Source organism: Bos indicus x Bos taurus, chromosome 25 (assembly GCF_003369695.1).
Source record: "Bos indicus x Bos taurus breed Angus x Brahman F1 hybrid chromosome 25, Bos_hybrid_MaternalHap_v2.0, whole genome shotgun sequence".
Classification (NCBI taxonomy): domain Eukaryota; kingdom Metazoa; phylum Chordata; class Mammalia; order Artiodactyla; family Bovidae; genus Bos; species Bos indicus x Bos taurus.
Window position 1 is genome coordinate 23,004,517 of NC_040100.1, and position 13,284 is coordinate 23,017,800.

Consider the following 13,284-nt stretch of genomic DNA (forward strand, 5'->3'; position numbering starts at 1 on the left):
GTCATCATGTTATACATTACAATCCCATGACTTGTTCAGGTTATAACTGGAAGTTTGTACCTTTGACCCCTTTCATCTGTTCAGCCTAGTCCCCATCCCCTGTCTCTGAGAACTACCAATATGTTTTCTGTATTTATGAGTGGCTTAAGTTGTTTTATTTTTTTAGGATTCCACATAAAAGTGAGACTATGTAGCATTTGTCTTTATCTCATTTATTTGCTTAGTATAATGCCCTTGAGGTCCATCCATGCTATCACAAATGGTCAGATTTGTTTCCTTTTTTATGTCTGAATAATATTTCACTGTACAATATACTACTTCATTCATCTATTTGCACTTTGAACACATTCCCAGGTGATGCTGGTGATGCTGCTGGTCAGAGGACCAGACAGTAAATTAGGGTAAAGGCTAACTTGCTTTGTAAAAGAGGCTGTGAAGAATTTTAAAGGCTTCCCAGGTGGCACTAGTGGTAAAGAATCTGCCTGCTAATGCAGGAGACACGAGAGACATGGGTTTGATGCCTGGCTCAGGAAGATCCCCTGGAGTAGGAAATGGCACACCACTCCAGCATTCTTGCCTGGAAAATTCTATGGGCAGAGGAGCCTGGTGCGCTATAGTCCATGGGGTCACAAAGAGTCAGACATGACTAAGCAATTGAGACATGAGACATAAAAAAAGCTTAAATAGGACAGAAATTTTGCATTCATATGATAATTCCAAGATGAATTATCCAAGTTGGTAGGAAGATCAACTCCACGTTTTCCTTATCTAATCATCCATCAAAGAATATGTAGGTTTTTCATCTATGTCTTGGCTATTGTAAATAATGCCACAACAAACGTTGATGTGGGGGTGTGCATCTTTCTGAGTTAGTGTTTTCATTTCCTTCAGACATATATGAGAATTGGAATGGCTGAGTGATATGGTTGTTCTATTTTTATTTTATGAGGATCCTCCATACTATTTTCCATAGTGGCTACAGCAATTTACATTTCCTGAAGGTTCCTTTTTCTCCACATCTCTGGCAATACTTGTTATTTCTTGTATTTTTAATAATAGCCATTCTAACAGATGTAATGGAGAAGGCAATGGCACCCCACTTCAGTACTCTTGCCTGGAAAATCCCATGGACGGGGGAGCCTGATGGGTTGCCGTCTATAGCGTTACACATTGTTGGACACGAATGAAGCGACTTAGCAGCAGGAGCAACAGATGTAAAGTTATGTCATTGTGGTTTTGGTTTGCATTTCCCTGATGACGTGATGTTGAGCATATTTTCATGTACGTGTTGGCCATCTGTATGTCTTTATGAAAAAATGTCTCTTTAGATCCTCTGTCCATTTTTAATTGCTTTTTTTTGCTAATGAGTTATAGGAATTCTTCATGTATTTTGGATATTAACTTTGTCAGAAATACATTTTGCAAATATTTTCATTTGGTAGGTTCCTTTTCACTTTACTATGCAAAAGTTTTTTAGTTTGACATAGATACACTTATTTTTGATCTTGTTGCCTTTCCTTTTGGAGTCAAATAGAGAAATTATAGCCAAGACTAATGTCAAGGAACTTGCTGCCTCTTCTATCTTCTGGAGTTTTATGGTTTCAGGTCTTATGTTCATGTCTTAAATGATTTTGAGTTGATTTTAGTATATGATGTAAAATAGTGGTTTTTTCATTCTTTTGCATGTGGCTGTCTAGTTTTTCCAACACGATTTATTGAAGAGATTGTGCTTTCTTCTTAGTTTATTGTTGGCTCCTTTGTCATAAATAATTAGTTGGACATATAAACGTGGGCTTATTTATGGGCTCCCTATTCTGTTCCATTGATTTATGTGTCCATTTCTATGACAATACCATCCTGATTTGATGACTATATTTTTGTAGTATTGTTTGAAATCAGGAAGCTTGATGTCTCCAGCTTTGTTCTTTCTCAAGACTCTTTGGATATTTGCAATCTTTTGTGGTTCCATACAATTTTTAGGATTGTTTTGTTGCTGTTAAAAGTGTCACTGGAGTTTTGATAAAATTGCAGTTAACCTGTAGATTGCTTTCGTTAATATGGTCATTTTAATGGTATTAATTCTTCCAATCCATGAGCATGAAATATCTTTCATTTATTTGTGTCTTCTTCAATCTGTTTTAATCATGTCTCATACTTTTCATTGTACAGGTGTTCTAACTTCTTTGTTAAATGTATTCCAAAAGTATTTTATTCTTTTTGATGTAATTGTCTTTTTTCTACATTCCCCTTTCTGATAGTCTGTTATTAGTATATAGAAACAGAACAGATTTTAAAAAATTATTTATTTGACTGTGCCAGGTCTTCATTGCTGCATGCAAATTCTTAATTGCAGCATGTGGGCTCTAGTTCCCCAACCAGGGATCAAATCCAGGCTCCTTGCATTGGGAGTGTGGATCGTAGTCACTGGACCACCAGTAAAATTCCAGAAAAGATTTTTATACATTGATTTTGTATCTTAAAACTTAACTAAATTTGTTTATCAGTACTAATAGTTTTTTGAGATGTCTTTAGTGTTTTATATATATAACCATGTTGTCTGCAAATAGTGACAAATTTACGTTTTCTTTCATGATTTGGATGCTTTTAAATTTCTTTTTCTTGCCTAATTGCTGTAGGTAGCATTTCCAGTATTGTGCTGAATAAGAGTGGCAAAGTGGGTATCCTTGTCTTGTTCCTGACATTAAAAGAAAAACATTCAGCTTTTCTCTGGTGATGATGATATGACGTGTAGGCTTGCAATATGTGGATTTTATTATGTTGAGGTCATTTCCCTCTTACCCACTTTGTTGAGTCTGTATCATAAATGGATGCTCAATGATTTTTCTTCATCTATTTGGATGATTAAAAATATGTGCTCCAAAATGGAAAACTATATTCAAAGATATCTAAATCAGGCTATTTGACTGAAGACTCAAAAAAGAAAAGAAAAGAAAAGAAAATGACTATGTTAATTACAGCATATTACCATATGGCTATTAAAAGGAACATTATACAACAATTAGAAATACCATGTCACTTTGGAAAAGACAAGAACATGGACTATAGAGTATTAGAGAATTTTAATGTGAAATTATGTTCTAAAAAGCAGAACACAAACTGTCATGTTACACAATCAGTTCAGTTCAGTCGCTCAGTCGTGTCTGACTCTTTGTGACCCCATGGACTGCAGCATGCCAGGCTTCCTTGTCCATCACCAACTCCCAGAGCTTGCTCAAATTCATGTCCATCAAGTCAGTGATGCCATCTAACCACCTCATCCTCTGTCATCCCCTCTTCTCTTGCCTTCAATCTTTCCCAGCATCAGGGTCTTTTCCAATGAGTCAGTTCTTCGTATCAGGTGGCCAAAGTATTGGAATTTCAGCTTCAGCATCAATCCTTCCATTGAATATTCAGGACTGATTTCCTTTAAGATTGACTGGTTTGATTTCTTTGCAGTCCAAGGGACTCTCAAGAGTCTTCTCAAACATCACAGTTCAAAGCATCAGTTCTTCCACACTCAGTCTTTTTCATGGTTCAACTCTCACATCTATACATGACTACTGGAAAAATTATAGTTTGACTATACAAACCTTTGTTGGCAAAGTAATAGCTCTGCTTTTTAAAATGTTGTCTAGGTTTGTTGTAGTTTTTCTTCCAAGGAGCAAGCGTCTTTAATTTCATGGTTGCAGTTACCATCTGCAGTGATTTTGGAGCCCAACAAAATAAAGTCTGTGACTGTTCCCATTGTTTCCCCATCTATTTGCTATGAAGTGATGGGACTGGATGCCATGATCTTGGAATGGGAGCGAGATCAAAGTCCACAATTATAGTAACAACCTTTTGCTTTCCCTTCTGTTAGCTTGTGTTAACAGCTGCTGCTCATCAACCACTGCTTCCACTTCTGTGATCTTGCCTGCCCTTTACATCCATGGGAACTTGGACTACCTGGGGAGGAGAGGGATCTGAGCTATTTGAGAGGGAAATTTACCCTGTATAACAGATACTCAGAACAAAGCCAGGGCACTCAGCTTCTGGAGGTGACTCCACTGAGCCTGCACCAGTGCTGAATAAACCTTGCTGCTCTGCATCTTTGAGTGCCACTTGTCTCTTCCATCGCCACAGTTTCTATAACACTTTCTGGTGCATTGGCCGGGAAGCCGACAACTGAGTTGCCCCTTGCGCTACCGTTGTCGGGGAACCGGAGAAAGCTGGGGCTGCTGCCTGGTGACAGACGAATAGATGCTGCCCAGGCCATTTGCCAGATCCCAACTCACTTGAAATGTGCCAGCCTCAGCCCATGCCACTTCCTGAACTGACTCAGGAGAGCAGAAGCGGGTTCCAGGACAGCACGTCAGACGAGTGAGTGTCCCGGGGATATCTGACAGAATCAGCACTCACCGTATGGTGGAAGGGGGGCCTGATCACCTCCCAGTGACAGGAGAGTCACTCAGAATAGGGTTTGTTCCCTTGGGTGGTCTGTCAATTCTGGTGTGTGTGGGAGAGTGACTGAGCTGAGAGCCAGCTCTCCACCATCTTCCAACTACGGAGCCTGAGTGGATCCTAACCTGTGTTTCCATGGTGATCTCATATGGCTCAGGGCAGTGCCAGCCTCTAGGGGATTTAATCCCTCCTTGTGAGGCTGGTCTGGGTCTGGTGTTTATACCGACCTGCCAGTGCTAAGAGGTGCCTAAATCTCCGTAAGGGGAGCAGCCAGGTGGGCGAAAGTGAGTGTCTCCCTTTGTTTTCTTGTGCAACACTGCCTCAGGGTGGGAACTTTCACATAATGGGCAACCTGACTTCTAAACCCACTGTCTTAGAGTGTATGGTGAAGAATTTTAAGAAAGGATTGTTGGGGCTTTCCTCGTAGCTCAGCTGGTAAAGAATCCACCTGCAATGCAGGAGACCCCTGTTCAATTCCTGGGTAGGGAAGATCCACTGGAGAAGGGATAGGCCACCCACTCCAGTATTCTTGGACTTCCCTTGTGGCTCAGCTGGTAAAGAATCCACCCGCAATATGGGAGACCCAGCTTCGATCCCTGGGTTGAGAAGATCTCCTGGAGAAGGGAAAGGCTACTCACTCCAGTATTCTGGCCTGGAGAATTCCATAGACAGTATAGTCCATAGGATCACAGAGAGTTGGACATGACGGAGTGACCTTCACTTTCACTTTTCTCTGGGGATTATGGTGTAAAATTGAGTCCTGAAAAACTGCACACACTTTGTACCCTGGAGTGGCTCTCCTTTGGGGTTGTATGGCCCTCAGGAGGGACGTTAGATGTGCCCATAGTCTGAGTGCATAGTCATAATGGGAGACCCTGGCCACCTGGACCAATTCCCATATATCAATCAATGTTCGGATATTGCCCAGTTAAGGACCCTTTGGGTTCGATTCTATCCCACAGCTCAGAGACAGTGTAAGGTCCTACAAAGCAAAGGACCTTGCACCGAGAAGGAACCACCTATCCTCCAGGGTGAGGCTGAAGAAATGCCTCCAATGCCCCCACCTTAAATCCTCATGGCTCCCTCGCTGAAAGCAGCAGATCTGCATTTACCAGACAGTCCACTGCCTTCTGTTTCACCTCTTACTCCTGATGCTCCTGAAGCTATTGTGTCCCCACGGCATGCCACCCCAAAACCAATGGGTAGATGCCTCCAGTCTACCTCAGCAGTGCTACAAATGTCCTTATGAGAGACTTAAGGGCTGCAGCGCTTTCCTGCCGATGGGCCCTACAAGAGGGAGGACCCATCTTTTAATACCAGCCTTTTTCCACGACTGATCTCCTCAAATGGAAACATCACACCCCCTTGTACTCTGAAAAGCCCCAAGTGATGGTTGATCTCTTAGAATCCATCTTCCAGACGCACTGCCCAACCTGTGTAGACTGCCAGCAGTTTCTCCTCACCCTATTCAATACAGAGAGCACCAATGAGTCAGAAAGTGGCTCCAGGCCAATGCCCCAGGGGGTCAATTAGACAGGGACAACTGGGCTCAGGAGAACTTCCTGAAGGAAGAGCCTCACTGGTACCCCAACACTGAGAGGGTAAGAAACCAGCTGGAGAGGTATCGACAGGCCCTCCTACAGGGGGTAAAAGCTGGGGCTAAGAAGCCTACTAACATGGCTAAGATCACTGAGGTGCTGCAAAAGCCAGATGAAAGCCCAGTCACTTTCTACGAAAGGCTGTGTGAGGCCTTTTGGGTCTTCACCCCTTTGTTCCTGAAGCCCCTGAAAATCAGTGGATGATAAATGCAGTCTTTGTGGGACAGGCTCAATCAGACATCAGAAAAAAATTACAGAGTTAGAAGGGTTTGCAGGTAAAAATGCCACAGAACTGCTAGAAATAGCCATCACGGTCTTTGTCAATTGTGAACAAATAGCATGCTGAGAAGCAGAAAAGAAGATGAAGCTAGAAGCCACACTCTTGGCAGGTGCCCTGTCAAAGCCTGCACCCCCTGGCAGGACCGCCCCATAAGGCAAAAGATCCAGATCCAAAAAAGAGAGTTCCCCTCAGCCGAGATCAGTGTGCCTATTCCAAGGAAAAGGGACACTGGAAAAATAAGTGCCCCAGTTGCCCTGAAAAGAAAACCAAAGCTGCCGGCCCCTCCAAACCAATATATCAACCTGAGCCACCCAGCACTAATCTGACTGGGCTAGCTGGAGCAGAATCCAAGTACGGAGGACTGGGCTGTCTTCAACTGGGCCCCCAAGAGCCCATGATCAGAATTAAAGTAGGGGGCCATCCAATGGACTTTATGGTGGATACAGGCACTGAGCATTCAATGGTCACCCATTCAATGGTCCCTTCCTGGGAAAAGAAACTACCTTCATTGCGGCCACAGGTGTCCAGACCCACGGGCCGTTTTGCAGTCCTTGACAATGTCAACTGGGCGACCTGCCCAACTGCCCTGTTCCCTTGATAGGAAGAGACCTGCTTGCTAAGATGGGGGCCCAGATTTCCTTTTCTGTTGACAGGTCAACTCAGCTAAAGCTAGCAGGACTGCCCTCCTCCTTGATTATGATTCTCGCTGTAAGGAGAGAAGAAGAACGGCACCTGTATTCTTCCCCCCAGGAAAAAGGACCATTCCTCCTGAATTAGAGACTGAGTACCCACTAGTTTGGGCCAAGAAAAATCCTCTAGGTCTGGCAAAACACTATGCTCCCATCCTGATTTATTGGAAACTGGGAGCTCAGCCTGTAAAACTGTGACAGTATCCAACACCCTTGGAGGCCTGATTGGGAATCCAGGCTCATTGAGACAGACTACACCAACACGGATTTCAGATGAAATTCCAGTCACCCTGGAACACCCCATTACTACCCGTGAAGAAGATAGGGATGCATGACTACCATCTGGTTCAGGACTTAAGAGCTGTAAACAAGGCAACAACTAGTCTGCACCTGGCAGTGTCTAATCCGTACACTCTGCTAGGACTGATCCCTTCCACAGCCGAATGGTTTACTTGCTTGGACTTAAAAGACGTCTTCTTCTGCCTCTGAGTTGCACCTGTCAGCCAACCACTATTTGCCTTTGAATGGGGAAAAACCACACACAGGAAACAAGGAACAGCTCACTTGGACAAGGCTTCCTCAGGGGCTCAAGAACTCCCCTACTCTCTTCAGTGGAGCTTTGGCTGCCAACTTGGATAAATTACACTGTGTCCTGCTGCAATATGTCAATGGCCTTCTGCTGGCCAGCACAACACAGGCTTGATGCTTAGAAGGAACAAAGGGCCCCCTCTCCTTGTTCATGGAAGCTGGGTACCAGGTATCAAATAAAAAGGCACAAATCTGTAAAAGAAGAGTCAAATATCCAGGTTTCAACATCATGTGGGGCCGGCGAAGCTCAAAACTGAAAGGAAAGAAGCAGTTTGTGCCATCCCTACCCCTACCACTCGCCAGAAGGTCCGCAAGTTCCTGGGAGCAGCAGGATTCTGCAGGATATGGATTCCTGGATTTTCAGACCTGGCTAGGTGCCTATATTAGGCTCTGAAAGGGGAGGAAAAGGCTTCCCTTAAAAGGGGGCCAAGCCAAGAGGAGGCATATCAAACAGTTAAGGCAAAAATCTCCGAGGTCCCAGCCCTAAAGCTTCCTAATGTAACCAGAGAGTTCAGTCTCTGTTCATGACAAGAACAAAATGGCCTTGGGAATCTTGACCCAAGAATTCGGACCTTGGCAAAGGCTGGTGGCCTACTTGTCTAAACAGATCAATTTGGTTGTGGCCGGGCCACCCTGCCTCCAAGCATTCGCAGCCACTACCTTGCTAGTAAGGGAGGTTGACAGATTAACACTGGGGCAAAACTTAAATGTTAAGGTCCCACACTCAGTTGTAATCCTGATGGACATAGCTGAGGCCACCATTGGCTCATGCATGCACAGATGACTCAATATCAAGGGTTACTACGTGAAAATTCACGGGTAAAACTGGAAGTTGTATGGACTCTAAACACAGCTACCTTCTTACCAGATGAAACAGGGCCCTAGGACCATGACTGCTTGGAAATACTAGATGAAGCATTTTTTACTAGACCAGATCTGACTGACAAGCCACTCAACAACACAGACCTGGTCCTATATACTGATGGTAGCAGCTTCATGGAAAATGGGAAGAGGATGGCTGGGTATGATGAGGTGTCTGATTCTGAAGTGGGAGAAGCAGAGGTGCTTCCTCAAGGACGGTTAGTGCAGAGAGTGGAGTTATGGGCATTAATCAGGGCACTGGAACTCAGCCAGGACCAGTGAGTCAACATCTATACTGATTTGTGGTATGCTTTTGTTACTCTACATGTCCACGGAGCCTTACACAAGGAAAGAGGACTCCTTACAGCAGAAGGAAAAGGCATTAAAAACCAAACCCAAAATCCTGAAACTTCTGGAAGTAGTATGGGAACCAAAAGAAGTGGCAGTTGTCCACTGCAAAGGCCACCAGAAGGGAGGTGACCCGGTGGCCAAAGGGAACTGCCACATTGATGCAGCCACCAAGGAGGCTTCCTGGGGACAGCTGCCAGACAAACCGAAAGTCCTGCTAGCCCTGAAGATAAGCATTGCCCCTAGGTACTCTCCTGAGGAGGAAAAATGGATAAAAAAGGAACGGGGAACCAAGGCCAAGACGGAATGGTGGGTCACACAGGACCACAAAGTCTATGTTCCAGAACAGCTAGCCTACAAGCTGGTCCACCAGCAACATAAACTGACTCATATGGGCAAGACCACCTTAGAGACTTTGCAAGGTGGGTACTATCTCATTGCTGCCTCCCCACACTCTGTTCTTCTGTCTCCCAGCAGTGTGTAACCTGTTTACAAAGTAATGCCTGCCAGAGGCCTAGTAGGCCAGCAGGGACACAACATTGTGGACTATCCCCCTTTGAGGGTATGGAAGTAGATTTCACTGAAATCACCCCAAGTCGAGGATTTAGATACTTTTTAGTTTTTATCTGCACCTTTTCAGGCTGGGTGGGAAAGCCTTTCCTACCCGAACTGAAAAAGCAAGAGAAGTATCCAAGGCATTCCTGAAAGACATTGTCCTCAGGTATGGAATGTCTCTGACCACAGGGTCGGACAATGGACTGGCATTTGTAGCTGAGACAGTATAACAGGTGGCAAAGGCTTTGAAAATCCAGTGGAAATTGCATACTGCCTGCCGTCCCCAGAGCTCAGGGAAAGTGGAAAGCATGAATGAACTCTCAAGCAAACCCTAGAAAAACTGCCAGGAGACCAGCTTACATGTTGACATGTTGACCAGCTTACAGTAGACATGTTACCTGTGGCCCTCTTAAAGGTGAAGTGTTCAGCCCAGGCAGGGATAGGGTTTTCACCATTTGAAATTCTGTATGGACAACCACTCTCTCTAGTCAACTTAAGGGGGTACACCAGAGAGCTGGGGAACTTGGACTTACATAGGCAGCTACAAGGAGTAGGACACCCAATCTCTCAAATACATGAATGGACAGTTGATAGAATACCCATATCCTTAGGCATAACAGTACATCCCACCAACCAGGGAATCAAGAATGGGTAAAGGATTGGAAAAAAGAGCCTTTAAAACCCATGTGGAAAGGGCCCTATTCTGTAATCTTAACTACTCCCACTGCTCTCAGGGTGGCAGGAATAGGCAACTTGGATCCATTACTCCAGAGTCAAACCTGCAAGTTTGTCTGATAGCTGATAGAAGTGGGAAATGACCCTCAGTCCAGAGCAATCCCTGTGCCTGACCTTGCAAAGAAGGAAACCACCATCCCGAAGCCCTGCTCTGGCCACATCAGAAGCTGGTCAGTCAACACGAGGCTGAAGCTTGAGGAACCAACAGGATGGACAAAAGGCCATATTGGTTATTAATTGGACTGGGACTCCCCCTATTCATCTTATTCAGAATTGGGCTTTACTCTGTTTTTCCCCAAGAGTGGACCTGTATCCTAAAACTTTCCCTCTGCTTTGCCTACTTCTTCATAGTTCTTGTTTTTTGGAATCTCCTACTGCGATCAGCTTGAATATGAAAACAGCATATTTTTGCCTTATAGTTCTGTTAAGTTGTAAAATCCCCTCCTCATCTGAGAGTCAGGATGATTGTTCTGAATGTATGGAATCTTTCTACCAATAAAGGAAATGGGTCCAAGGATTCACTTAGTCTATATACCAACTGGCCGCATGTTATAGTTCAGCTTCCCTATGCACTCAGTTCAGTTCAGTTCAGTTCAGTCGCTCAGTCGTGTCTGACTTTTTGCGACCCCATGAATTGTAGCACGCCAGGCCTCCCTGTCCATGGGAAGGAAAAATTACTGAAAGGGAAAAATTAGAGCCCTCAGAGTGAATGGCCTCTTTGGAGGATGGTTCTCTTGGCTAGGTTGGTTTAAAAAAATGATTGGGATGGTCGTAGTCATACTCGCTGGATGTCTGCTTATTCCCTGCTTCACACCCCTCCTAATCAGGGTTGTAACAGGTTTCATAGAGACAGTTGTCGAACAGAGGATGGCCACCCAGTTGCTGCTTTTCAAGGGATACCAGCAAGTGCCAGAAGATGATGCTCTCTGATGGCTGCAGATGCACCCTAAACATCAAGAGATGGGGATGAGATGGGAGCTAGATAAAGCCCCTAATTAAAGTAACAACCTTTTGCTTTCCCATCCATTATTTTGTGTTAACAGCTTGCTTGTTATATCCATGGGAACTTGGACTACCTGGGGAGGGGCGGATCTGAGCTGTTTGAGTGGGAAGCTTATGGTGTATAAAAGATACACAGAACAAAGCCTGGGTGCTCAGCCTTTGGAGGTGACTCCACAGAGCTGGCACCGGTGCTGAAAAACCCCTGCTGTTCTGCATCTTTGAGTGCCACTTGTCTCTTTCCTTCACCATGGTTTCTATAACAACCTTAGTTATTTGAATGCTGAGTTTTAAGCCAGTTTTTTCACTCTCCTCTTTCACCTTCATCAAGCAGCTCCTTAATTCCTCTTCTCTTTCTGCTATAAGGGTGGTGTCATCTGCATATCTGAGGTTATTGACATTTCTCCTGGAAATCTTGATTCCAGCTTGTGCTTCATCCAGCCCAGGATTTCTCATGATGTACTCTACATATAAGCTAAATAAGTAGGGTGTCAATATACAGCCATGACGTACTCCTTTCCCAATTTGGAACCAGTTGGTTGTTCCATGTCCTGTTCAAACTGTTGCTTCTTGACCTGGATACAGGTTTCTCAGGAGGCAGGTAAGGTGGTCTGGTAGTCCCATCTCTTTAAGAATTTTCCACAGTTTGTTGTGGAATGTCAATGGCTTTAGTGTTCTCAATGAAGCAGAAGCAGATGTTTTACTGGAATTCTCTTGCTTTTTATATGATCCAGTAGATGTTGGCAATTTGATTTCTGGTTCCTCTGCCTTTTCTAAATCCAGCTTGAACATATGGAAGTTCACAGTTCATGTACTATTGAAGCCTGGCTTGGAGAATTTTGAGCATTACTTTGCTAGCGTGTTAGATGAGTGCAGTTGTGTGATAGTTTGAACATTCTTGTGGCTTCCCTAGTGGCTCAGATGGTAAAGTGTCTGCCGGCAATGCGGGAGACCTGGGTTCGACCCCTGGGTCATGAAGATCCCCTGGAGAAGGAAATGGCAACCCATTCCAGTACTCTTGCCTAGAAAATCCCATGGATGGAGGAGCCTGGTAAGCTATAGTCCATTGGGTCGCAAAGAGTCGGACACGACTGAGCGACTTCACTTCTTTCACTTTCTTTACTTTGAACATTCTTTGGCATTGCCTTTCTTTGGGACTGGAACGAAAACTGACCTTTTCCAGTCCTGTGGGCACTGCTGAGTTTTCCAAATTTGCTGGCATATTGAGTGCATCACTTTAACAGCATCATCATTTTAAAAAATAGTCAAAGTAAGTGAATAGACATTTCTTCAAAGAAGATATGTAAATGGACAATAGGTATATGAAAAGATGCTCAGCATCACTAATCATTAGGGAATTGTAAATCAAAACCACAATATGATAGCATCTCACATCTGTTAGGATGGCCATTGTTGAAACAAAGTATAGCAAGTGTTGGGGAGGATGTGGAGTAATTTGAACCACTGTACACTATTGGTGAAAATGTAAAATGGTGTAGCCACTGTGGAAAATAATATGAAAATTCCTCAAAGATTTAAAAATAGAAATACCATATGATCCAGGAGTCTCACTTCTATTTATCAAAAAGCACTAAGATTAGAATATTGAAGAGATTCTTAGATTAGATATTTCACTGTTATATTCATTGCAGTATTATGTATAATAGCCAAGATTCAGAACCTAAATATCCACCTACAGATGAGTTGATAAAGAAAATGTGGTATATACACACAATAGAATATTATCCAGCCTTTAAAAAAGGATAGGTGGAATGATGTCCGCATCATAGTGACGTAAGATACCTCTCATTTTTATCCTCCTACTCAACAATAGGGCTTGCCAGGTGGTGCAGTGGTAGAGTCCACTTGCTAGTGGAGGAGACACAAGAGACACAGGTTTGATCCCTGAGTTGGGAAGATCCCTTGGAGTAGGAAAGGGCAACTCACTCCTATATTGTTTCCTGGAAAATCCCATGGACAGAGGAGCCTGGTGGGCTACAGTCCATGGCATCACAAACAGTCAGACACAACTGAGGACACACATACTCCACAATAACAAAATTGGCATTTATCCATGAACGAAAGTCCATCTGTGGACTCAAAGACTTAGAGAATGAACTTAACAGTTGCCTGTACACACTGCTATATTTAAAGTGGATAACCAACAAGGACCTACCCTATGGCACATGGA

General features: G+C 43.9%; 1 protein-coding gene across 1 annotated transcript in view; it reads right to left on the bottom strand.

Moving 5' to 3' along the window:
- The window catches only part of LOC113883814 (ATP-binding cassette sub-family A member 3-like), a 201,960-nt gene that overhangs the window by 106,644 nt on the left and 82,032 nt on the right, over positions 1 to 13,284 (bottom strand). The window lies entirely within an intron of this gene.